Source organism: Podarcis liolepis (assembly GCF_965112155.1).
Source record: "Podarcis liolepis genome assembly, chromosome: 10".
Lineage (NCBI taxonomy): Eukaryota > Metazoa > Chordata > Lepidosauria > Squamata > Lacertidae > Podarcis > Podarcis liolepis.
Genome location: NC_139562.1, coordinates 18,836,660 through 18,862,232, shown reverse-complemented (window position 1 = coordinate 18,862,232; position 25,573 = coordinate 18,836,660). Strand labels below are relative to the sequence as shown.

The window sequence follows — 25,573 nt, the reverse complement described above, 5'->3', positions numbered from 1 at the left end:
GTAGGGGGCGCCCCTCGCAGGGCCAGCGCTGGAGGGCCCGGACAGGCGCTCTTGTCACCGCCGGGGCGCTGGGGGGGGGCGCTGGGGGGGGGAGAAGGAAGGAGCCCCGTCCGAAGAGCCCCGGAGCCTGGCCTCCCTAACTGGGAGTTGTGGGGAGGGAAGTGTGCGCGCCTTGCTATTTTTCGCCGAAACAAATCTCCCTCTCCCTCAGAACCTGCCTTCACGCGTTCTTGCCCCTACGGAGACGCAAACACGTGTCCCGGCTCCCCTGGGCCCCGACCGGGGTGAAGCGCCTCGCCGCCGCGGCCGGACAAGGAGCGGGTTTGTGGCGGAGGGCGGGCTTCGCGCTGGTTGTGGCTCTTGGCGCGCTGGCCGGGGGTCCCATTGGACTCGGCGGGACTTCACTCCTGCGGAGACGCCTTAAAAAGCTCGCCCTGGTTGGTGTCTCGGCCCGGGCCGGAATTTAGCCCTGCTTCAAGCGGAGGAGGAGAGTTCTCCCTTTTTTGAGTAGCGGGAAAAGAGCGTCTTGGCGAGCGGGCACAGCGCGCTTCTGCTGCCGAGAGCTGCTCGCCACACTGGTGGGACTTGCTCGAACAAGGGTGGGTAACCTGTGCCCCTCCAGATGTTGTTGGGCTCCAACGCCCATCGGCCCCAGCCAGCGTAGCCAATGATCAGGAATGATTATTGGCAGCTGCAGTCCAGCATCCTTATGGAGGGTGACAGAATCCCCACCTACTAAACTAGGGGGAAGTTTTTGCAAGAGGGAGGGTGCATCTGCCTGACAGTCTGGCAGGTTTGAGCTCCAGCAACATCTATTCTTTTAAGGCAGCACTTTCCCTTGAGAGTAGCTCCACTGAACTCAGGGGGGTTTACAGTGCTATCTTAACCCTGTCTACTCCTGGGGTGACTAGGATTGCAGTCTCAAGTCTGTAGGAAAGTTACACAGGAGCAGTCTCCAAATCCTGCTTTTGTTGACCTGTTTCAGGGATTGCTGGTGGATGGGGAGGACTGGGGAAGCTTCCAAGCAAGAAAACAAATCGGATTGCAATGTTGAGAGTGAGGAAAATATCCTTTCTCTTCACTCACAGCCTTTGGACTATTCATCCACCAAAGGAAAACCAACTTTCTCGTACCTTGTTTTACAGCCTCCAGCTGTCTTTTGCCCTGGTATATTTACTGGTCTTGGGTGCTTTGCCATCCTGTCAGGTAGAGGATAGCTGAGTGAGCTCTTGGACTATTCTGCTGCTGCTGGGGCATCCCTTCAGCCTGCCTGGTGGAGCCCCAGACTCCAGGGTGAACAGTTTGCCCTGCACAGCCGCATCCCAATGCAGGGCACTTTGGGTGGTCGCTGAGCACTTTACAGTACTTTTAACGAGGTGGAGACTGAGTGCCTCATGGGTAGATAGGAGCTGCTCACAACCTCGGGAGGGCAGCTGCTGTTTTCTTCAGAACCTGTAAGGTATGCTTGTGGCACTGATCCTCTCAAGACGCTGTGGAAGGAAGGTGCTTTTAAGTCTCTCTTTAAATTACTCTTCTCTCATCACCTGTACTTTATGGCCTGTCATTGGCAAGATAACCTTGGAAAGTGAGGCTCTCAATTTGTTTGTAATGAAATCTCAGAGGCGGAGTTCAGCTCTTAAAGCCTTTGGCAACCTGGTGTCTTCTAGATGTTTTGGACTGCAAAGAGGCAGATGAGAGTCATGGTCCAAAGCAGCTGCTGAACCAGCTGCTGGATGCATTTGATGAGAGATTATGCTTGTCTTTGTGCCCTGTTTGTGGGTGTATGAGAGGCATCTGTGTGGACTAGATGAGTCTTTGCTCAGATCTTGCCAAGCAATTTACTGTTTTCTTTAAATGTATGGTGTTCACACACTGGAAGTCAAACTGAGCCAGAGGAGACAGTGACCCCCTGGCATGTCTGGGTTAAAAGGCTCTTGGGTGACACGACTGAGAGAGTTCTCTGTGTGAGGCCTTGGAGAACTCCTGCCAGCTGAGGGGTTCTATTCTGCCTTGGTCAGACTCCACCAGGAATATTGTGTCCAGGTATGAGACCACAGTTTAAGAATATTAACAAGCTGGAATGTATGCAGAGGAGGGTGAGGCTGACCAAGGTGATACAGGGACTGGGAACCAAGCCTTATGAGGAACTGTTGAGGAACCTGGGGATGTTTAGCCTGGAGAAGAGGAGATATGGCTATCTTCTAATATCAGAAGGGCTGGAAGATGGAGCAAGCTTGTTCAGAGGCTAGGACCCAAACCAATGGTTTCAAATTACAAGAAAGTAGATTGTGACCTAACATCAGGAGGAGCTTTGACGGTAAGAGCTGTTCGACAGTGGAACAGACTCCCTTGGAAGGTAGTGGACTCACCTTCCAAGGAGGTTTTTAAGCAGATGTTGGGCCATCTGTCATGGATGCTTTAGTTGAGATTCCTGGATTGCAGGGGGTGGGGCTAGATGACCCTCAAGGTCTCTTTCAACTCTACAATTCAATGTCTCAGTTGCCTCTGTTGAAGACAGTTCCATTTGTTAACAGGTAGTGGCCACATGAAGCCAGGGCCGATGACACTGTTCTTGAAGCCAACTTTAGCTCATCAAGTTTTAACAAGATCTGGAGTCCTGCCTCTTTTTAGAGCTTAAAAGGAGCAGCCAGAAGTGAGGGAATTGATTCAGGATGGGGATCTTTTGATCAGGAAAATGGCACAAGGGGAAAGGTTAAGCACGCTCTTTTCCCCAGTTCCACTACCACAATCTAGCCTTTCCATTGTAGTCACAGCTGTTTTTGAACTTTAAGAAATATGCTGGGAGGTCCAGTCACAGTTATCCTGCATCATGCGTAGTTTGGTCCTAATCCATTGTGTTGCAAAAGGGAAATGCATCTGCTTGTAGTGCTGGCCACATGTAAAGTGTACCACAGTAACTCAACCACACAAGGCTAAGTGGATGTTGACTGTAAATCAGACTGGGGTTCAATATATATCTCTATTTTTGTCCTGTATTTACCATTATTATGTTCAAGTGATATTATTATTGTTTATTAAATTTACATTCTCTAGGTGGCTTATAGAAGGTCTGGGACATGTGGCTTAACAATGCAAGTTCTCATACTCACAACATACTTCTGTTCCTTTTTTGCCGCACTTGTACTTACACAGCTTCTTATTTCACACAGATACATAATGCAGACATATTAACACCTAGTCTCATAGATGATAGATAGATAGATAGATAGATATAGCACATGCATACATACATGTACACACGTGTGTGTATTTTATATCTATAATCTACCTAGACAGGTGTATTTGTATTCTTGACTAATTGACCTAATTATAAACCATGTGGTTAACACTCCATGTGGGAATGTAACTATTCTTGACGCATCTATGTGCTGCAGGTGGAACCAACTTTCCTAAATAGGAATAACAAGTAGCCTTGATTTGTTATTGAACTTATTGGGGTGGTACACGATATTAGGGTCTTCATATCTCTCCCACTCATGCTCCTGATCTGTGTATACTCTTGCCTACAAAAAGCTCACACAACAATAAACCAGTTGAACCTAGTACTCAGTGAGGTGACAAACCTGTGTTTATGCTGTTCCAGTTTGGACTGTGAGTCTCTGAATGCTCCTCTATACAAAAATAGCTCTGCACATAGGAGACCAGTTGAGGTAGAACCCTTCCACCAGACCTTTTTCTTGCTGTGTGGATTTTTTATATGGAGGAGGGTTTAATCCTATGAGGCTAGAACTGCAGCCTATAATGGTGCAAGTCCAGAAAACACTCTGCTTTACCATTTCACAGACAGCTTGGCCTAAACCCCTTTAAATTGCCACACTATTGTTTATCTTGCATTTGTGTCTAGTCCTAGTCTTTTGCATCTTCAATGCTCCTGGCCTGCAGTCTGTTTTGTTCTCCTATAGTTGATGGCAGGCCAGTGTGTGTGGTGAGGGGAACTTTGTACATCTGTTGAGGGTGTTTCCTTGGTGGTTATGTAAAGTCTAGATGACCAGCAATTATAGAAGATGGGAGGTGGAGTCTTCTAGTTTCAGCGAGGTGCACTGTGAATGGTAGAAGACAAAGTCAGGTGGTGACTTCTACAGCAAGGGGGAAACTTCAATGGAAAACGTCTGAGATCCTGTTCTGCCTGAGGGTACCTTTGTCTAGTTGTGTTCTCCAGCACCCTTCCAGACTCCTATCCTGCCCTCTGTGTGTTGGAGTGTTGCAAAGCCAGTTACGTAAAAAAGGTATGGAGCTGCTTTGGTTGTGAGATGCATTCTGGAAATCCACTGGTTGCAACCAAAAACACAGTGCAAACTACTGGAATGAATTGACTATTCCAAATTTGGGCTTTTAAAATATCCATACTGCAGGTTAAATACTTGTAAAATTACTTTTACCTCTAAGCAGTGGGTGTGTGGCAGTGACATGGTCTGGTGTGCTGATGATGTGTTCTGTGGAATCATACAGTAGTGCTTTCAATATCATCATAAAATGAACATTTTCTACAAGTACAGATGTTTGGCACAATAGTTGTGCAGTACTCAACCATTTGTTTCACATAATCCAGATTACAGGCATGATTTTTACAGGTTCTGTCTGTAGATTTTATTCTTGTTTATGAATGAAATCCCAGCTCTTTTGTATTTTTTTCGATTCCAATAAATACTCACACATGCCAAATCTGACCCAGGGCAACTTGTACCTTAAGATAGGATAAAATGAGACCAAGTAGCCTGTGACCTGTGCACATATTCTTCTGTTTGATTAAGGTTGTATAATACTTAAGATAACTTCTGGCATAAAAATGTGGCAATGTGTGCATCTTGCATTTCTCTGCCCCTGGGATTTGCCCTTCCCTTTCCACTTTCTATTTCAGGTGTGCCATTTTAGCATTCAAAGTGCACCTCTGCATTGTCCAACTCCAACTTATTGAATTGTGTGTTGTAGTGTGGTGTAGTGGTTAAGAGCGGTAGTCATGTAATCTGGGTAACCGGGTTCGCGTCTCCGCTCCTCCACATGCAGCTGCTGGGTGACCTTGGGCCAGTCACACTTCTGTGAAGTCTCTCAGCCCCACTCACCTCACAGAGTGTTTGTTGTGGGGGAGGAAGGGAAAGGAGATTGTTAGCCGCTTTGAGACTCCTGAAGGGGAGTGAAAGGCGGGATATCAAATCCAAACTCTTCTTCTTCTTCTTCTTTTACATTTGTTCGGATTCCCATGCAATGAGCAGCCTTATTTTCGGGGGGGGGGGGTTGTAATAGGGTTGAATAGGTGATTAGCACAAATTCCATAATGCATATTCGGCAGGAAAATCTTAGTGAGGCTTACTTCTCTCAGGTAAGTATGCATAGGATTGCAGCTTAAGTGACAGCAACTCAAATGTCAAACTATGAAGGAAAAAGGAAGATAACCTTGCTTCTTTTCAACGCTTTAAATATACTGCCAAGGGTCCTAATCCAGTAACCTATATGTGGAATGGCTGAGCTTGTGTACCCATAACCTGACTGGAAAGTAAAGAAAAGCTGAATTCTTGCCAACCAACTTTTGGGTGGGAAAGTAGGAGTTGAATCCAGCCCCCTGCACCCTCTCCTCAACAGGTGATTTGCAGAATCCCAGCATTGTTTACTGGGCTACACACACATTTCTGGCTCCTTTGTTGGGTTTGGGAATACACTTAGTTGCATTTTAATTCTCCATTCAGCCAGGAAAATATGTGTAGCAACTTGTCTATCATTCCAGCAGAGATAGGGCCAATCATTCTGATAAACACTTCCAAGAACTAGACTAAGTTGCTTTGTGGGACAGATCACACTCCCAGGCTGCCAGTTGCCATCCTTTTTGAATATCATATGTATATCTCATCAGGGCATACATATGCTCTGTGCATATATATCAGCTTATGTAGTTCATGTCAAACTAAGGTGGGTTTCTTTTTCAATAACCAAGGGGCTAAGCGGCAAAAAGAGAGAGAAAGCAAAGCTGTACATAGAGAAATTTAAGAATTTGGTACTGAGAAAATTAATGTGATTTTAAAAGGGGGGAAAGTATGTGGAACATGGAAGTAAATGTGCCAACAATTAATGAAAGCAGGTTTTCATTTCTTCTGTCGAAGAAATTGGAATAGTATATGAAGAGGGAAACTTTGTGAGATCCAAGTGCCAATTCAGAGTAGGAGGCAGAATTGGACAGGCAGCCTGGCCTTACTCCAGCCCCAGATTTCCTGCGTTCCCAGGCTTCATCTCTTATGCTTCTGTGCCCAAGGGTATCAGAAAGAGATTCCTCTCTATTAGGAAGGAGTGCCTGCCTTCTTAGTTCATCTGGTAGTAGATGTAATACTATACAGCACATCTCCTTTGGCTGCCTTCAGACTTGCTCTGTGTTTCCATTTTGTGATATTAACCCTTAACAGTGATGTAGTTTTAAAGGTTTTGTGTACTCTTCCTCCTCTTCTTTCTTTTGGTATTCTCTGCACTTTTGACACTCCCTCCACCTGCACTGGTTTGAGACGGTCTAACCCACCTACTATACACAGTAATTCCAGTTCCTGATTTTGCAAGGTATGGGGTTTTCAAAATCAGATGGTTGTACTGTCTTATATTAGGCCAAGTCATGATAATTTTTCTGGTGAAAAACACTGATTATTTTTTTTAAAAAAAAATCAAATCTGCACTTTGCTTTTCACATGCTGTGTGCACAATCTGTGTTTCCCCTTTATGCACTACTTTTATTGCCGGGACATTGTATTTTTCAACTATACAAGGCACAATGGCCACCATCCCACCAATGTTAAACTTTTGTAATTCCCATTAATATCAACAGGCAAATTAAAGTATATACTTCAACCTTTCCCATTGAAATGGTTGAGATTTATTTAATTGACTAAACTGCACCCAGCTTTTAAAACTGGAACAATGTTATATTTTTCAATCCAATAATACATTCATCAAATATTGAACACCCTTTCTGAACACCCATGCTAACAGGTCTCCACTAGCTGCTTATTAGTGACTGGTTTTAAGGTCTTGCTATTAACATATAAAGCCATAAACAACTCTCAACCAGGTTACCTGAAACAGTGACTTCCCCTCCATTGTCTGGCAAGGACATTTTTCAGGTTCCATTGGTTGATCTTAATCTTCCCATGGCCCATTGGCTTGTGACATGGAAATGGCCCCAATATTATGGAATGCATTGCATGCTGAAATATGAGAGACCCCCCATCTATACTGGCATTCTGTGACCTATTGAATATGTATCTGTTTTACATAGGTATTCCCTTGATCTCTTGACCTGAATCTCCTGTTTTAATTACTGTACTGTACTGTTTGAATGGAATTGTTATATTGTGTATTTTCATTGTGAATGGTTACATTTTAATGTATGTATGTAATTGGTTTTTATATTTATTAAATGCTTAGAAGCCTATTTTAGCTTTAGTGGAATATAAATAAATGAAATAATAATATGATGATATGATGATTGGGGTGTCATAAATATCAACACGATATTGGTTGCAGTGCTCTTATATCAAATTTCCTTTTCTGTGTATACTGTAATGTTTTACTGTTGCTATGGCCATTGGCTGATGCAAATAAAGTTTTATCTATCTATCTATCTTGGTTTCAGTGCAATAACACACTTTACTAAGCATGACCTGCCACATTGTCTTCTTCATCTCCAGTTATAAAGGCCTCTGATAGCAGGGTTAGGAAAGATCCTAAGGGGAAGGATCTGTGAACTATGATAAGGCATCAGCCTTAAGTGCATATAATCTTTCAGAGAGTCTTTGTGATGCCAACACTCGTTGTTTGCTTGGACTTCCACAGCTGACTTACCATTGGCAATAGGGGAAAAACTTTTTAGTTGTTTTGTAATGTCACTTACTAGTTTTTTTCTATGCTAAATAATGCCACTATTATTCCAGTTAAGATGGGGGAGGGCAAGAAAAAAACCCAGCAACTGATATGAAAGCTATATGCCATGTGCTGGAAGCTGCCCAGAGTGGCTGGGGCACAAATAATAATTTGTTTGTTTGTTTGTTGTTGTTATGTCCAGGAGCAGTGAATTAGGCTTAACTAGACACTGAAGGGGATTGGCTGCCACAGACCTGTGTCTCCTCAATGTGTTGGAGAAGGATCATAGCTCAGTGAGAGAGCAGAGGTTTCCACACTCACTCTGCCCCCCCAGGCCACTTGCAAATTGGTAAAGGTCTTGCTATACTACTTAATGAGTTTTCTGCCTATTGCTTAGCAGTTGTACTGTTTTTTAATTATATGGAATTCAAACTCTAACACAATAAAATGCAATAAGAAACAAAAGGATTTAAATTTAATACAATTTAAAAATCCTTCTAGAGGTGCATTTCCCCTTGATATGTTCTTCCTTTACTCTTCCTTCATCTTCATTACTATTTTCTTGATCATTTATTAATTTGTGGTTTTTTTCAATCTCCCTTCTTCAACCACAAATCCATTTTTAGACATTGACTATTATTATTATTATTATTATTAACTAACAGCTCCTACTTTTGAGTCACTCCATCTTGCGTTCACTCTCTCAGCTTCTTCCCCTTCTCGTTGCTTCTTTCATTTCCATGTATTGGCTCCCCACTCCTTTCAAGTGCCCTGTCAGCCACTTTCCCCCTCGTTTGACCTTCCACATCTTACTGCCAGCCACAGCTGTGTTCCTGTGAGGCAGACAGAGCCTTCTCCCCACATCACTTCTGGTCAGTCCTGGCCAGGTTCCAAGACTGAAGAAGAAGCCTCTGTGCCCCCCATTCTTCACACACATTTTTCACATGCACATAGCTCCGCCACTCCTCAGAACTGCTTCTGTGAACCACCTGCATGAAACTGGTGGACCATGGACCACACTTTGGGATTGAGAACCTGTGTGGTAGAGCATATGCCTTGCATACAGGAAGTCCCACATTCGTAACCTTCCCTGCCTTCTGACTTAGAACTGGCACAGAAGATAGCACTGCCTGTTGGCTTCTTCCTTTGCAGCCTCAGTGTTGCCTTGTGGAACTCAGCAGGGTTGAGGGTGGGAACAAGCAGTTGGCTCTGCCTTTCAGAACCTGTCATTGGTTCTGGCGCCACCTACTGTAGGCCTCCCTGTCAGTCCCAGGGGCCACCAGCTGCCACTGCTCTTGAAGTCTTTGCTACTTGATTCACACATCTTGGCTGTCTGGCTAAGCCCGAATAGGTACCAACACTCTTCCTTCTTGCCTGTTTACCTGTCTAAATTTAAGCTGTTCAGTCGGTATTCTGTGTCCCTGGTTGACATGTGGTCAGGCTCAAGTTGTGGTTCTGGCTGCTGCTTCTGCTTCTGCTGCTGAAGCATTTCCTGGCCTGTTGTGGGCTGACCATGGTTGGTTGCTCACAGCTTTCCTCCAGCAGATATAACTTAGATTGCTTCCCCATAGGATTTCAGCAAGCCTGTTCTCCCACTCTTATTTAGGCTCGGTTTACCTTTTACAAAAGGAGAAAATAAACCCTTGACAGTGCAAAAGAAGTACTAAACAGTTATCTGCCTCCAATTTGTGCTCTTTCTTTCCCTCTCTCTCTCTCTCTCTCTCTCTCTCTCTCTGTATGTGTGCCTAAACAAATACATCACAGTGGGACCTGGAATCATCCCACATACCATTTGAGATCTATGGCAACTTGTGAACCAAGTCTGATGATTCCAAAAGAGACCTTGAGAAAATTCTCAAAGGGAGTAATGTTCCTTTTTTTCATGATCCACCACCAGCACTTAAGAGCTGAGGCTTGGCAGCTGTTTGACTCTGTGCCTATCATTTTGTAACTTGAGATTTTGTTTCCTTGTGCTGATTGTAGCTTTTGAGTTTAGTGGGCAAACCTTTACTGCTACTTCAAGGAAAATGTAAATGTTTCTCTGCTTAGATCTTCTGTTTCCTGGAGAACACAGCAACTATGTGTTTCTATTACTGCAGTCTGCTATGTGGGATAAGCTGTTTGATGCCTAGTCTGGTGTTGTGGTTAATGCTATGAATTGGCAATGAAGGCTAGAGCTGCTGGGAGTTGGACTCCAGTGACATCCGTGGAAGGCCACATGTCCCCCACCCTGCCTTACAATAATTCTGTAAGGTAAGAGAGTATTCATGCCACTATATTGCAAATGGGTAGACTGAGGCTGAGAGACTTACTTGCCTAAGGCCACTAGCGAATTAATTGCAGAGGCAAGCTACAAACTGGGACTTTCTGATTCACAACTCAGTCTCTTAACCATCATGCTACACCAGCTCACAACTATTAATAGGCGTCTACTCCTCCATCAGCAGAAGACATCAAGAAGAGGTGGCAAGAATACACAGAGGAATTATACCAGAAAGATATGGATGTCTCGTACACCCCAGGTAGTGTGGTTGCTGACCTTGAGCCAGACATCCTGGAGAGTGAAGTCAAATGGGCCTTAGAAAGCACTGCAGATAACAAGGCCAGTGGAAGTGATGGTATTCCAGCTGAACTATTTAAAATTTTAAAAGATGATGCTGTTAAGGTGCTACACTCAATATGCCAGCAAGTTTGGAAAACTCAGCAGTGGCCAGAGGATTGGAGAAGATCAGTCTACATCCCAATCCCAAAGAAGGGCAGTGCTAAAGAATGCTCCAACTACCGCACAATTGCACTCATTTCACACGCTAGCAAGGTTATGCTTAAAATTCTACAAGGAAGGCTCAAGCAGTATGTGGACAGAGAACTCCCAGAAGTGCAAGCTGGATTTAGAAGAGGCAGAGGAACCAGAGACCAAACTGCAAACATGCGCTGGATTATGGAGAAAGCTAGAGAGTTCCAGAAAGACATCTACTTCTGCTTCATTGACTATGCAAAAGCCTTTGACTGTGTTGACCACAGCAAACTATGGCAAGTTCTTAAAGAAATGGGAGTGCCTGATCACCTCATCTGTCTCCTGAGAAATCTCTATGTGGGACAAGAAGCTACAGTTAGAACTGGATATGGAACAACTGATTGGCTCAAAATTGGGAAAGGAGTATGACAAGGCTGTATATTGTCTCCCTGCTTATTTAACTTATATGCAGAATTCATCATGCGAAAGGCTGGGCTGGATGAATCCCTAGCAGGAATTAAGATTGCTAGAAGAAATATCAACAACCTCAGATATGCAGATGACACAACCTTGATGGCAGAAAGTGAGGAGGAATTAAAGAACCTTTTATTGAAGGTGGAAGAGGAGAGCGTAAAATATGGTCTGAAGCTCAACATCAACAAAACGAAGATCATGGCCACTGGGCCCATCACCTCCTGGCAAATAGAAGGGGAAGAAATGGAGGCAGTGAGAGATTTCACTTTCTTGGGCTCCATGATCACTGCAGATGGTGACAGCAGCCACAAAATTAAGAGATGCCTGCTTCTTGGGAGGAAAGCAATGACAAACCTAGACAGCATCTTAAAAAGTAGAGACATCACCTTGCCAACAAAGGTCCGTATAGTAAAAGCTATGGTTTTCCCAGTAGTGATGTATGGAAGTGAGAGCTGGACCATAAAGAAGGCTGATCGCCAAAGAATTGATGCTTTTGAATTATGGTGCTGGAGGAGACTCTTGAGAGTCCCATGGACTGCAAGAAGATCAAACCTATCCATTCTTAAGGAAATCAGCCCTGAGTGCTCACTGGAAGGACAGATCGTGAAGCTGAGACTCCAATACTTTGGCCACCTCATGAGAAGAGAAGACTCCCTGGAAAAGCCCCTGATGTTAGGAAAGATGGAGGGCACAAGGAGAAGGGGACGACAGAGGACGAAATGGTTGGATAGTGTCTTCGAAGCTACAGCATGAGTTTGACCAAACTGCAGGAGGCAGTGGAAGACAGAAGTGCCTGGCATGCTCTGGTCCATGGGGTCACGAAGAGTCGGACACGACTAAACGACTAAACAGCAACAACTCCTCCATGTATTTGTCTGATCCCCTTATCAAATCTTCTGTGCTTGTGGCTGTCACAATATCTTGTGGGGGGAAAGTCCATAAAATAATTTTGGATCCTCTTTAGAGCAAGGGTGGAGAAACTTTTTCAACTCGAGGACCACATTCCTTTGTTGGCAACATGCCAGGGGCCAGTGGTGGGTGGTGTCAGAGGCAAGAGTGGGTGAAGCAATAGCTGTGACTCTTACTTTGTATGGTAGACCTCTTTTTGGCCATGCAAATGCCATTGGTTTCTGTATCGTCACACACATCTCTTCATCCAGTCAAGCAGGAGTCATTATTGCTGTTCAAGCACATATTCCAGTTGGGCAAAAGCTCTTAAGGAAGGCACAGGGAACAGCCAGGAAGCGATGTGGCCTGGGCAGAATCCCAAGAACTGGATTGAGAGGCCTGGCCCTTGAGCCTGACGTTCCTCACTCCTCTTGTTTTAGAAAAATCCCTGGGTTGGGTACCCAGGAAGTTTTTAAAAATAGAGAAATCCTCTGAAACTCTTTAGAAAGTTTTCTGCACTGGGGCCAAAGCTAATAGCAGAGCACTAGTGTAAGGATTATTAGGGTGTTAGTGTGAAAGTGTCACACTCAACCAGGTTCCTATGCCATGTTGTGGCATTAGGATGGAATCCTACTGAAGTCATGCTGTATATACGGTATGTATTGCATGGTGTGTGTTTCAGGATAGCATAACAACCACTTCGAAGAAAGGGTTAACACCCATGGAGCACGTTGTACCTCCAGATGCAGACACTACTACCAAAAGTTCTAGTGACAAATTTAGTTTCTTGAGATGATAAGTTGTAGGGTGTCCATGGTGCACATAATGGTGTTAGTTTTGCTTTATATGTTTGGGTTTTTTTGTTCTGGGGGAGGGACCATAGCTCAATGGTACATATGCACTTTGTATATAGAAGGTCCCAGATTCAATCCCTGGCATGTCCCAGTTAACAGGTCTGGAAAAGATCTATTTCCGGCTGACACCTTGGAGAATCGCTATTGATCAGAATAGATAATACTGAACTCAACTGACCAATTGTGTAACACAGTGTAAGGCAGCTTAATTTGCTTCCTTCCTTCTCATTGTCATTTATGTTATGACACCAAAACCTGTTTCTTGTCTAGTCGTATGGCTGTAAGGCAGGCAGTATACCTGCAACATCTAATGTAATCAGAGCAGTTCCACATGCTATAGTTGCTGTGGGAAGCACCTGTACTGTACAGTGTTTGCTGCAGAAAACATGTAAAATGTGGCCATCATATGCATTTGCACACCTATCTCAAAATCACTGTGTATGTGTCTGGGAACCTCAAATGGGGGCAGCTTTAGATGTTACAATTGCTCTGTAAAACATTGGTGCTATGTTGGTGTTTCCTGCAGTTGCACACATGCAAGATGTGAGCATCACCCACCCACCCACACAAAATTTCCTGGGAACTTTGAGTACACAGGAACTGACTAGCTTGGATTTGTTGCTGTATAACATGTGAAGAAGACCTAAATATTTAGGGGGGAAGAAAAATACCTGTTATCATTGTTTTAGATATGGACCTGCCTAATTGTGCCCTGTATGCTGAGATGTACCAGCTTCCTCTTCCCAGTTTTTCAGTGAGTTTGTATTTGACAAATACTATCTCCCATGGAGGGACGCGGGTGGCGCTGTGGGTAAATCCTCAGCGCCTAGGGCTTGCCGATCGCATGGTTGGCGGTTCAAATCCCCGCGGCGGGGTGAGCTCCCGTCTACGGTCCCAGCTCCTGCCCACCTAGCAGTTCGAAAGCACCCCTAAAAAGTGCAAGTAGATAAATAGGTACCGCTTTAAAGCGGGAAGGTAAACGGCGTTCCGTGTGCTGCACTGGTGCAGGCTCGCCAGAGCAGCAATGTCACACTGGCCACGTGACCCGGAAGTGTCTGCGGACGGCGCCGGCTCCCGGCCTCTAGATTGAGATGAGTGCACAACCCTAGAGTCTGTCAAGACTGGCCCGTAGAGGCAGGGGTACCTTTACCTTTACCTTTTATCTCCCATGGGCATAGCCAAGGGGGGCAGGAAGGGGCAGCCCCCCAAATAAATAAAAATCCATAAAGTACTTAACTAAATGAGGTTCTGCCCACCTGTAATATAAAGCCTGCCCCCCTAACAAAAATCCTGGCTACACCCATGCTATATCCCACAGTAGCTCACATCAATTAAAATAAAAGAATGTCAGGCCCTGCTCTCAAATAGGTTTACAAGCTAAGAAGACAAGACACAAAAGGGAAGGAGAGTGAGGGGAATAGGTATTTAATTTAATTTAAATATTTAGAAACCACACTTCCATATAAAATATCACAACACAGAAATGGAGATCAGTTTGACAAAGCCAGAACAACATAGTAAACTGCAAGCAGGCATGTTTATCCAATCTGGACTGGACTGGTATTTCCTTGCTAATGTTTTTGATTGGGTAAAGGTGATGCAACTATCTTGTGGCCCTTATCCTTTTGGCCAGTGGTAAAATGTCTTTCTTTTTGCCTTGGAAGTCCCAGAATAATTGGAACTGAGTGGGTTGGGGGTTTTGTTGGCAGGGATGGGAAAGTCAAGAACACCCTTCAAACTGCTTTTTCTCTTGCTGATGACTGAGGCCAGGCAGGCGTTTCCTTTCCCAGAGCCAGATTTTCATATAGTTTTCCCCAAAGTTCACCATGAAAACTACTGTCTCAAGAGCTAAAAAGCTAGCATCTTGACCTCCAGATGCCAGAAATCCCCCAAAGCAATGTCATGTCCAGGTTTAGTTGGACCTAAGCAAATGTTCAATTTAAGAGTGGCTTTGGATGTTAAGAAATTCTACCTGCTATATGTGAAATCCTGTCTGTAATCAACTGGCAGCACTTAACAATCACATTTTGAAGGGGAAGTTGTACAAGAGCACTTGTGCAGGCCGTGCTTGTACAACGTAAGTTCCTCTTCAAATGTTTCAAAAAGTGCTGCCAACCAATTCAGAAGACACTAGACATCTAGCTGGCAGCACATCTGGAGTTTTCTGAGTGTCATAATGTTGTTTGTGTACTGCTGCAGTATTGCAGCTGAAGTGGATACCTAGTCAATTGTACCGCAGCCTGATGATTGTCATCTTGTGGCAACATGAAGATGGGGTTCTGCATGTTTATTTTAATGTTTTGATGAAATTGTTTTATTGTGTATTTAATTATGTGGGGTTTTTTGTAATTGGTTGTATACTTGTGAACCGCTTAGAAGCCACCTTGGCAATTAATTGTTATATGAGTGAGTGAGTTAATGAATGAATGAATGAATGAATGAAGTAAAGTCGGCAATGACAAGAATCCTTCATTTTGTTGCAGAGCAAATCTGCAAGGCATATAAGCAAATAACTGCATCTGTAACCTGACTCCATCAGTCAGTTACTCTAAACTCATTTAGGGAACAGAAACTTCTGACCTTTATGTGTTCAATCAAAACTAACCACACCAGGTGAAATTTCAGGTACCATATACTTACAAGAGATTTGGATCAGGTATTACTTGACTAGAATAGTAATGTTGGGTCCTAAGCAAGCTTCTATGGGGAAGATGGTGGGACTTAAAAAGGTACAATTAAGCAGCTAGGAAGTGAGAAAAATGTGCCATACACTGCAGTTGAGTGATTCTGCGTCCGGGTTGTATTATTCCAAAACTGCTGAACGTTTGCTTGCCTCGCTGTTGGTCTCATGTGTGATTTGGGCACTTGACTTACAGCCCTGAATGTTGTTACAGTGGTACCTCGGGTTAAGTACTTAATTCATTCCGGAAGTCCATTCTTAACCTGAAACTGTTCTTAACCTGAAGCATCACTTTAGCTAATGGTGCCTCCTGCTGCTGCCGCGCCGCCAGAGCACAATTTCTGTTCTCATCCTGAAGCAAAGTTCTTAACCTGAGGTACTATTTCTGGGTTAGTGGAGTCTGTAACCTGAAGCGTATGTAACCCAAGGTACCACTGTAGTTCAAAAGCCTCACTTTTTGTCTTACAAGTTGCTATGCCTGCCTGCAAATAAGAACTTAGGGTGACATGTGCAATGCTGCACAAAAATAAGGTGTTAGAATTGCATGGCAGAGATGCTACTTGGAATTAGCCATTTTTTATAAGATCCATGTCCTGGTCATTTGTCACTAGACTACTGCAGTCTTCTGCTCTGTAATCCACCATTGTTTCACCTTGCCCACCCCCCTCAGACCCAACATTGGCTTCTTCTGTCCACTCCCAGATCAGGCACAAGCTTTTCATATTTACCTTCAAAACCCTCCACAGACATGCAACCCGATCCTTATCTCTTAGCTATTGTGTGCTGCTGACACATCCCTGCCTGTGACCTTTACTTTTCCAGTTTCATGACTCTCACTTATCCAGAGGTTTCCTGCTCCCTGAAAAATGTTTCTGCCTTGCCACTCTGTATGCCAGGAACTTCCTCCAAATCCCTCTTAAGAACTCACCTGTGCTGCAAAGCCTTTGGAACAAGCCCCTAGTTCCAATACCCTGAAGTCACAATTTAAGTAAACATATATTCTTCCCATATTTATCCCTGCCTCCATTTCCCTCTGTTGCTTCCCTGTTTTCACATTATGAGCCTCTTGAGGACAGGGACCTGCCAAGTCTGTCCTTTTACAAAGCACCATGGTGAAATGTGAATGAGTAGGGTTGTCATATTCCCAAAACCGAAAATCCGGACAAAGTTGTTGAGCTTTAATAAAATTAAGTGCCTATACTCTGTTCCCCCCACTCTCAGCCCTTCCCATGAAGTTTGTACAGTTATTGAGCTTGTGCCATAATAGCACAAAGGAAAATGCTTCAATTGCTCTATACCAGGCATGAGGAACCTTGGGCCCCCCAAATGTTGCTGAGCTACAACTCCCATCAGCAGTGGCAAGCATGGTCAATGATCAGGGATGATGGAAGTTGTTGTCCAGCAACATCCAGAGGGCAAAATGTTTCCCACACCTGATGATAAACTGTGCATAGCTACTGGTGCTGCCAGGGCAGGACATCAGGGCAGAGGTCCAGGGCCCCACTTTGCAGAATGGGTAGGCAGGCCACCAAGTGCAGCTTACCACATGTTGAAGTAAGTAAATACAGATTTTCGTTTGTATCATATCTCATCTATTTTCAGTGCCAGGGCTTCACCCTGGAACATGTGAAATCACCATGAGTAAATATGTATTGCTGAGCAGGTTCAGGGTGCATTTCCTTTACCATTGAGCAACTGTAGAGAGCCTCAACGCGTCCAGGGTTACAGTGGTATTTCCAGGTAGAAACCCTGAGCATCACTTTTGGAACATGCTTGGCAGGGGGTTGGACTCGATGGCCCTTGTGGTCTCTTCCAACTCTATGATTCTATGAACATGAGCCTTCTCCTTTAGGGCTCATCCACACTTTCATTTGTCCTGTGATTTCTAGGCATGGGTCTGATAGGTTTTTATTTTCTCCTGTCACTTCTCCCTGGAAAACTTGCTGGTTACTTCTGAATCAGAACAAATGTCATTTAGGATTCTGTGGATTGATGCAGTAAACAGCAGGTTTTCCCGGGAAAAGCAGCGAGAGAAAAAGAAAAACCTATTGGACCTGTTCCTAGAAATAACAGGAGAAGCAGAAGTGTGGACAAGCCCTACATTTCAAAATTAAGCCTCGGGCCAGGTCCAGTTTTATTCTTAAAAAGCCTGCTGCAGGTTCTCTTCATACAACCCCAAAAGACTGAAAACTCTGTAAGTGAGCTCTGGTCTCAGTTTTCATCAGCTTTATAATCTTATCAACTTTAAAAACAAAACCAGATGATTAGCCAATTTATTTAAATTCCTTGCTAAGAGTTGCTCAACCTGCTGTGCCTCTCACTGCACTTTGGGAAGGCTGTCCAGAGCTAAATATAGCGGAGCTTTCTCTGGACTGCAGTGTGGGTCAACATGTCACTCAGTAAAATTTACATGGAAAGTAAGGTGGGCAGCCAGCTCTTATTTTCAGCCTTAGGATTGTGTGTGCTGGTAAGTCAGCTCTCCCCAGATTTCATATTTAGACCAGCAGCTTATTTTTTCAAGGGAGACTTGCAAGCCTTGTATGTCTAAACACACACAATATTTACTGTCGCTAACCATGAAATATATAAACTGTTGGATTTCCTTTCCACCACTACTTTAACACTCATATCCGGAAGCCAAATTAAAAGTGGTGGGACAGATAGTTAAAATGTATGTCTGCCCCGTTCATAAATAGATAGTATGGGGAGGTCTGCTCTTTATGTAAAACTCAACCTCCCCTCCCCTTGCAGTACTCTGTGTCACTTGGTTGCTTTAAACCATGTTTCCCCAACATGATACCCTCTAGAAAAGGACAGCCCAAGAAATTTTTGTACTATTTCCTCCTGCCAGGGAAGAAGGGGTCAGGGTAGATCTACATCATTAACAAAGGGAGAGGGGGAGAAAAATAGGATCAGCATTGGGAACTGTTGCCCAGGGTGGACCCTTTCGCCTGAGATAGTCTTCTCACCTCACCTCATGAGCTTTATTTCCCCCAAACCACATGCACCTGCTCCACATCTGATATAAACATTAGTATGAGCACATGGGTTTGTCCAAAAGGCTCATGGTTTGTTCTGGAGACCTAAACCAAAAATCCACATTCTGGTGACACACTAAACCAAACATGGCTTAGCCAAGACTAGAGCAAAACGTCTGACCAGGAGCAAAGCAGCCATGATATCCTCTTCTGGAGTCCCTATACTGGCATGTTCAAACTAAGCCATGGCTTCACTTAGTGTGACATGCGATCCAGGCCACACTATCCCACTTCTCCTAGTTTTTTACAAGGTTTGTAAGCAAGCAAGCAAATGGGGGAACTTCTGCCATTTCCACTTTCCAGTGAATATATTCTTTTCAAAATTCTCAATTGTATAGACCAATTCATGAAGAATAAATCTGTTACCCATGTCTGCTAAATGAAACCTCTCTGTTCAGAGACAGTATATCGCCAAATACCAGTTGCTGGAGACCAACAACAAAGGTTGCCCATTGTCTTCATGCTTTGTCTTCCAGGGCATCTGGTTGGCAATTAGCTGGAAACAGAATGCTAACTAGATGGACCTATGATCAGATCTAGTGGAGCAGTTCTTTCATTTTTGCTGTCCAAAGTTTAAATCAGGTTCAATGGCCATTTTGAATTGCCCACCAAGTTGGATGGCATTAAAAGGGGGTGCGGCAAGTTCATGGAGGATAAGACTATCAATGACTGCTAGTCATGATGGCTGTGTACTATACCTCCAATATCAGAAGTAGACTGTTTTTGAATACCTGTTGCTGTGAATCACAAGTAGGGAGAGTGCTGTTGTGCTCAAATCCTGCTTGTGAGCTTCCCATAGGCCTCTGCTTGGTCACTGTGAGAACAAGATTCTGTACTACCTGGGCCTTGTTCCTGCAGAGCTTATGTACCCTTTATTGCACTGATGGGAAGCTGTCATGAGAACCTCAGTCTGGTGCTTCCTGGGTGGTTCATGGTGATCTAGCAGTTTGAGATCTTCTGACACCCTTGAAAGTGATGAATTTCAGACTGAACTGGAAAGGATCAAGGGAGAATTAATATGTGTGCTGGGTGGGGAGACTCTTTATCTCTTGGTAAAGCTATGGGAATAAGAACTCTCCTTTAGAGAAGGAGGAATGTTGTTTGGACTGACATACTTGGAGTTACCTAATTTAGATGAAACTTGAGACACTAAAGATATGGGGGACATGAAACTGGACCTTACACTCCCATCCAAACAATCTACTTACGGTAACTGTAAAGCCATGCAAATTGTGCCATCTCTTAATATTGTTGATAGGTTTGTTCTTAAATAACATTAGCTGGTACTTGTGCTAGAGATTTCGTCTAATTTTAATTCGGTTTTCAAAATAAGGCAGAGTTTCTCAGACTTTTCAAAGTTGTTATTTGTTTTGTTTATTTAATAATATTTTTATATGGCTTACATTAAAAGAAAACTTGAAGTGGTTTACAAAAGAAACAGTTTGCAGAAGTGTTACTGGTGACCCTCCCACCCCTGGATTTTCTTTTCAGCCACATATTCTGAGACTTGAAAATATAGTGATTGCCTGTTAAAAATTACTGCATACCTAGAAAGTCAATAGGTAATTTAAGAATAATACTGTAATTTGGTTTACTATACATATTATATTTGAAGTTTAATTCTGTGTGAAAATAAACTTTTTGACCTGGCACACAGCTGGGTGTGTTTCTTGTGATTTCTCCACAAAAACACCACCCTAACCTGCAACTTGCTTTGGGTCACAACCCACTGATTGATAATCTCTTAATTCAGGATTAGAAAGGCTATGTTGGTAGAATAACCCTATCTGGATCCTGGACAAGTTTTAAATCCCCAAATGTCTTAAATATGATTGCTAAACCACACCTTGGCAGATGGACTCAGAACAGTTGCTCAGATATCAAAACCATACTATGGCAACATCCAGTGAAGAAAGATGCCTGCACAAAATGTCAGCTGAATGAAGGTTAGAAAAACTCAGCTTAATTACAAATAGTTTGAATGCATCAGTAAGTATGAAGGAATCTGCTTTGTTCTCTCATGCAGCAGCTTCTGGCTTATAAAGGGATGTGATGCTGCCCAGGCAAGTTCTATGGATGTGTGGCTTGCTGGTTCCACAAGAGGCAGACTCCTATCATCTGCTTTAGCTTTGATTTCTTACATTCTAGATTGTGCTGAACTAGACTTAATTATTACTGAGGCATGAGCATTCAGGGTGGGGAACCTGTGGTCCTCCAGATGTTGATGAACTCCCATCCGTCCCAGCCAGCATGGATGCTGCTCAGTGATGATGGGAGTTGTATCCAACATCTGGAGGGCCACAGGTTCCCAACCCATGACTTAGGGACTCTTGTTCTGATTCATCAGCAGTGCTGGCTCCAGGTTTTGGGAGACCGCTGGGCAAGGTGCCCTCAACAAGCTCCCCTCTTCTCCAAGGCATCACTGCCCATTCATTTGCCTTCTCCCTCTGGACCCAATCTGAATAGTTGTCCTGGGAAAAGTGGGTGGAGGTTTCTCCATCTCCATTGGCTTGATTACAGAAGAGGGCAGGTGAACAGGCAGCCACAGCAAGGGGCAGGAGTTGCAGGGCCAAGAGGCACCAGAGGGTGTCAGTGTGCCCCCAGCAGGGATGTTCACTTTAACATGTGCCGTACAGTGCCTATCTGTGATGCTGACCCTGTCCAGTGAGAGAATTCCTTATATCTTTAGTCCAAGGGTAGCTAAAACATTAGGACCACAATAGAAATGGACAAACTGCAGCCTATCTATTACATTAGAACGCGTGCTTTGTGTAACCAATGAGTTGCTTGCCAATTAATAAGCTGTATGGAGTATGATTCATGTTTGTCTTTACACAGCACAGTTTTTGGTTTCTTAGTGACTTCAGCGTTCATACTCCTTGGTCAACCCATTATCAACAGGGTGCCTTTCAGCCCTGAGTTATACCGTATATGGGTAATGCAGTACCATGTGTGGAATAATTTGAGAGAATGTATATCCAAGTGTGAGTGCAGCTCATTGTACTGCTTGGGAATCACTGCTGAGAACTGCTCTTTCTCAAAGACCCTCCCTTTTCTTCGGGGTTTTGTTCTCTTGACTCATTGTGTTTCTTTCGTCACTCATCATCTAAGTCAGGGTGGAAGGGGCTACCCAGTCTACGTAAAAGCTTCCAAGGAATGCCCATGAGCCTACAGGAAGTGGCTTTGTGCCGCTTGGGTGGGTGACTCAGCTGGCGGAGGCTTTTACCCCCCTGTGTTAATACTGACTCAGCATCCCTTTGTGGAATTATATAGACCCTGTGCTGCTGGAGCCCTCCCTTTCAAATAGTAAATAAAACTAGGGATCAGGGCAATTAAAATTCCAAGGGTGTTTTGTGACCTGGCCAGATTCCAAGATGAATTATAGCTCTAAATGCTTTCTAAAGCTTTTAACAAGATAATAGTTTGGGGAGGGGAATCTTTTTGTACTGCATTGTGCTGCACTGTGTGACTGCTACCATTTGACATCCCAACAAGCAGCAATAAATAAAAGTGTCCTCTGTAATATGAGAGCAGTTTTGAAATTGGTTATTTCCAGGCTTTGTGATATCTATATGGACAGTACGATCAAGAAGTCAAGGTGTTTGCGTGTGGTTAATATTCTTAGAATTCAATGTTGAGCAATCAAAATCCTTGGTGCCTGGAACTGATATAGGTGAAATATGATTTTTCTGGTTCAGTTTTGTTGTTCTGGCTGTGTATTTTATATTGTGTGTCAATCACTCTGTGGTTTTCTAAATTAAGAGCAGTACCAATCTAATAAATAAAATAGACCCCCATTGTCAAACGACTGGGGGGGGGGGGGAGGATTCTGTATTGCAGCCTTGGCCAGCAGGTGATCTCCAGCTATTTAGGACTACAACTCCCATCAGGCTCAAAAAGCATTGGTGCCCTGGAGAGTTTGGTGAAGTCTGCTGTAGTGAGTAAAAAGAGAACATATTCTCTACTGCTTATGCAGAGGACATGGGATTGCCACACTTATAATTCAGAAGTGTATACTGCTAAGCGGAATGTCACATAGGTTTTTTCTAATAAACACTTTGTAATGCATCTATGTTCTATGGGAAGGATATCTCTGGGGCTTAAACCATCAATTGTTAGAGGCTGCAACTGAACCTCATCAGCTAACCGAAACCCTGACTATTTTCATATGTACTGTTTTTGAGTCTTCCTTCTGCTCTTAGGGTGTATATATGTATGTCAGCAATGCAAATTAAAATGAACTTGTATATTTTGCAAAAAATCTTAAACTAAAGCTTTTTAAAAAACATTTTTAAAAATGGATTGATTTCAACCTTGCTGCCAGTTTTATGCCACACAGTAGATCTATTTTATCAGAAGTGCATTTTTAATCTCTCCCTCCTCCCTCATAATTTGTTCTGTTGAGTTGTACATGTCTATTGTGTTATTAAACTCTCCCTTTGGTTATTATCAACATAATATTACATGTTATTTTTAAATTTATTTCATTTATATACCACCTTTCCTTCAAGAGCCTCAAGGCCACCTTGCATGGTGGAAGGGCGGGAGAATAAATAAATAAATTGCATGAAGAAGCCGTATGCTCCATTGATTTCCATGTAGACGGGCTGCACTTTCAAATGTTAAAAAAACCACCTAAATTTTGCACATGAAGTAAAACTCAAGATACAGCAGGGATTCCTGTTTTCAGTGCTGACTTTCCCTCTCCAGGCTCCTCAGCCACAGGCTCAGGTAACACATGCACACTAAAGATATCCCAAAGCATCGTTGTAGAGCCCCCACTTTAATCTATATCTGTCTATCATCTATCTATCTATCATCTATCTATCTATTTAGTTTTATTTATTAAATTTGTATACCGCCCTTCATCCATGGATCTCAGGGCAGTTCACAATGTAAAATGCAATATAAAAAAATTAAATACATCACGAAAATAAAAACCACAAACTGATAAACCTCCCTCTCCCCCACCATCTTTATACATTTATATAAAAATGTGTACCTTGTTTGTTTGTTTGTTTTATCTCAAGGTGGTTTTTGGGGAAGTGTTAATTCACAGTTACATTTCTGGGATAGTGAAGGGGAAATTGTTTGTAAGCACTTCTGAACTGTCCTTGCCATCTCTAACCTATTTAACACTCACTTTAAAACAACTACAGCACTTTATACAGGGTTCCCTGGCCTTGATGTATCAAATGTTCTTGCGGGCATCAACAGAAAGACCAAATCACATTATTATTTTTTAGAAAAGTAGTTATCATGAGGAGCACTGTCACTTTGATTTAATAGCATTTTGCCTAAAGGATTCCAGCATGGTTTGCCAACATATATTCAAAATAGGCCATTAAGCTGCTCAGATGTCTGAAGCCCTAATAATGACAGTAATCTTAGTCCTCTCACTTTACTGGCAAGACACTGTCTCAAACTGTGTCAGTCATTTCTAGCATGTTTGTAGATACACTGCTGACCACAGGCATACGACGACTTCCAAATGGCAGCTGGTTTTTAGCAGAGGTCTTGTTTTGAATCATTTCCACACCTCCCGCCTCCCGATGGGAAGGAGCCACCAAAATATTTCAGTGCAGTAAATTTGTCAGCACAGATCTGAATATAATTTCTATGTAGGTGATAATAGGTCACTGTGGTCTGGAATGTTCTGGACAGATGCAAGTTGAATCTGCTTCAGGGTTGCTAAACCATAATAAACACCAGTGTCCTTGGAAAGAAAGTGAAGTAGAATGCTCTCCACAATGCAGTTTAGGAAAAACTTTGCAAGGCAAAATATAATTACCACTGCAGGCATTTGGCCTTCCTAATGATCACTCCTCTCCACTCATCCCAGCCATGAAAACTGACTCTAGTTCTCATGACCGCAGGCGGTCAAGTGTCCTTATTTCTCTTCTGAATGAGAGAGACCACTTCCTAGCTTCATTCTGTAGCCCTGATTCAGGTCTGACTCAGAGAGGAAGCTCAGGCACCAGTTAAGTCAACTACATCATCACTTCCCCTACCGCCCCTTAAGTTTAACTTGTCCACTTAGCAAGATCTTGACTTGAGGCAGCCAATTAAAGCAAGATAACAAAAGAGCAATGCACAGTGATGGCAGAGTTGGTTGGGTTCTGTTGTTATTTTCTTTAATAATTGGGTCTTGGGTTGAACATCTCTCAAATGTAAAACCTTCACAGAATTGGCAATGACTGTATAGTTTAAAAGTCTCTGTTTGGCCAGTGCTGACTACACGCTTACACAATTATCCCTGGCCTGGAAAAAGATCTAAACCACAATGGCTAAGTATAGAGGTTTCTAAAATATCTTCATATATACAGTGCCTGAATACACAAACACAACCAGCCTCTCTTCTGCCTACAAGAGCAATATTTTCCATAGGATTCATATTGACATAGGTTTTGCTCCTGCAGTCCTGCTTATCTACAAAAATAAAGCCTCTACCCTTGCATGCCTGTCCTGAACCCCACATCATCTCTGTCTGAAACCCAATATAAGCAGTGGGTGGCTTCTGCCAACCCCATCTAAGGTGTAAAAACAAGCGCTTTCCTCCTCCCTGGTTCAGTAACTTTTAACAGGGGCTCATTTAAAGATAATATATAGTAGCTTCAAAACACCATAGTCTGAAAATACAAATAATAGGATTCACACATCAAGATTTCAGCGAATCAAAATGGAATTCATCAGAAACAAATGTATCTCAGTGCTGCGGTTGATTGCAGGCTGAATGCAAGTCAGCAGTGTGATGTAGCTGCAAAATGAGCTAATGCTATTCTGGACTGCATTAAGGATGGTAGTAAAGGTGATCAGGGATGTGGGAAAGAAGTTTTGTAAGGAAAAGCCAAAGGAATTGGGTATGTTGAGCCTGTAAAAAGAAGACCAAGGAAAAAGAAATGGGGGTATCTTGGTTTTGGTCAACTGAAAAATATGGAAAACCTGGATTCTAAAGACCTGTTCTTTCAATTTTAAATAAGAACATGTTACTAGCCCTCTTGTCTCCATTTGAAATGGTTGCAACTAAATGTCAAAATAGAAGCATCCTGTT

General features: G+C 43.2%; 1 protein-coding gene across 5 annotated transcripts in view; it reads left to right on the top strand.

The window, feature by feature from the left end:
* Positions 1 to 25,573, top strand: part of WNT5B (Wnt family member 5B) — a 131,126-nt gene that overhangs the window by 31,538 nt on the left and 74,015 nt on the right. Inside the window, exon 1 of one of the 5 annotated variants that reach the window (XM_083461800.1) lies at positions 9,991 to 10,107. The exons of the other annotated variants lie outside the window; for them this stretch is intronic. The gene's annotated coding sequence lies outside the window, so the exon portion shown is untranslated. Of the gene's footprint in view, positions 1 to 9,990; positions 10,108 to 25,573 lie in introns of those variants that run through there. 5 annotated transcript variants of the gene reach the window in all.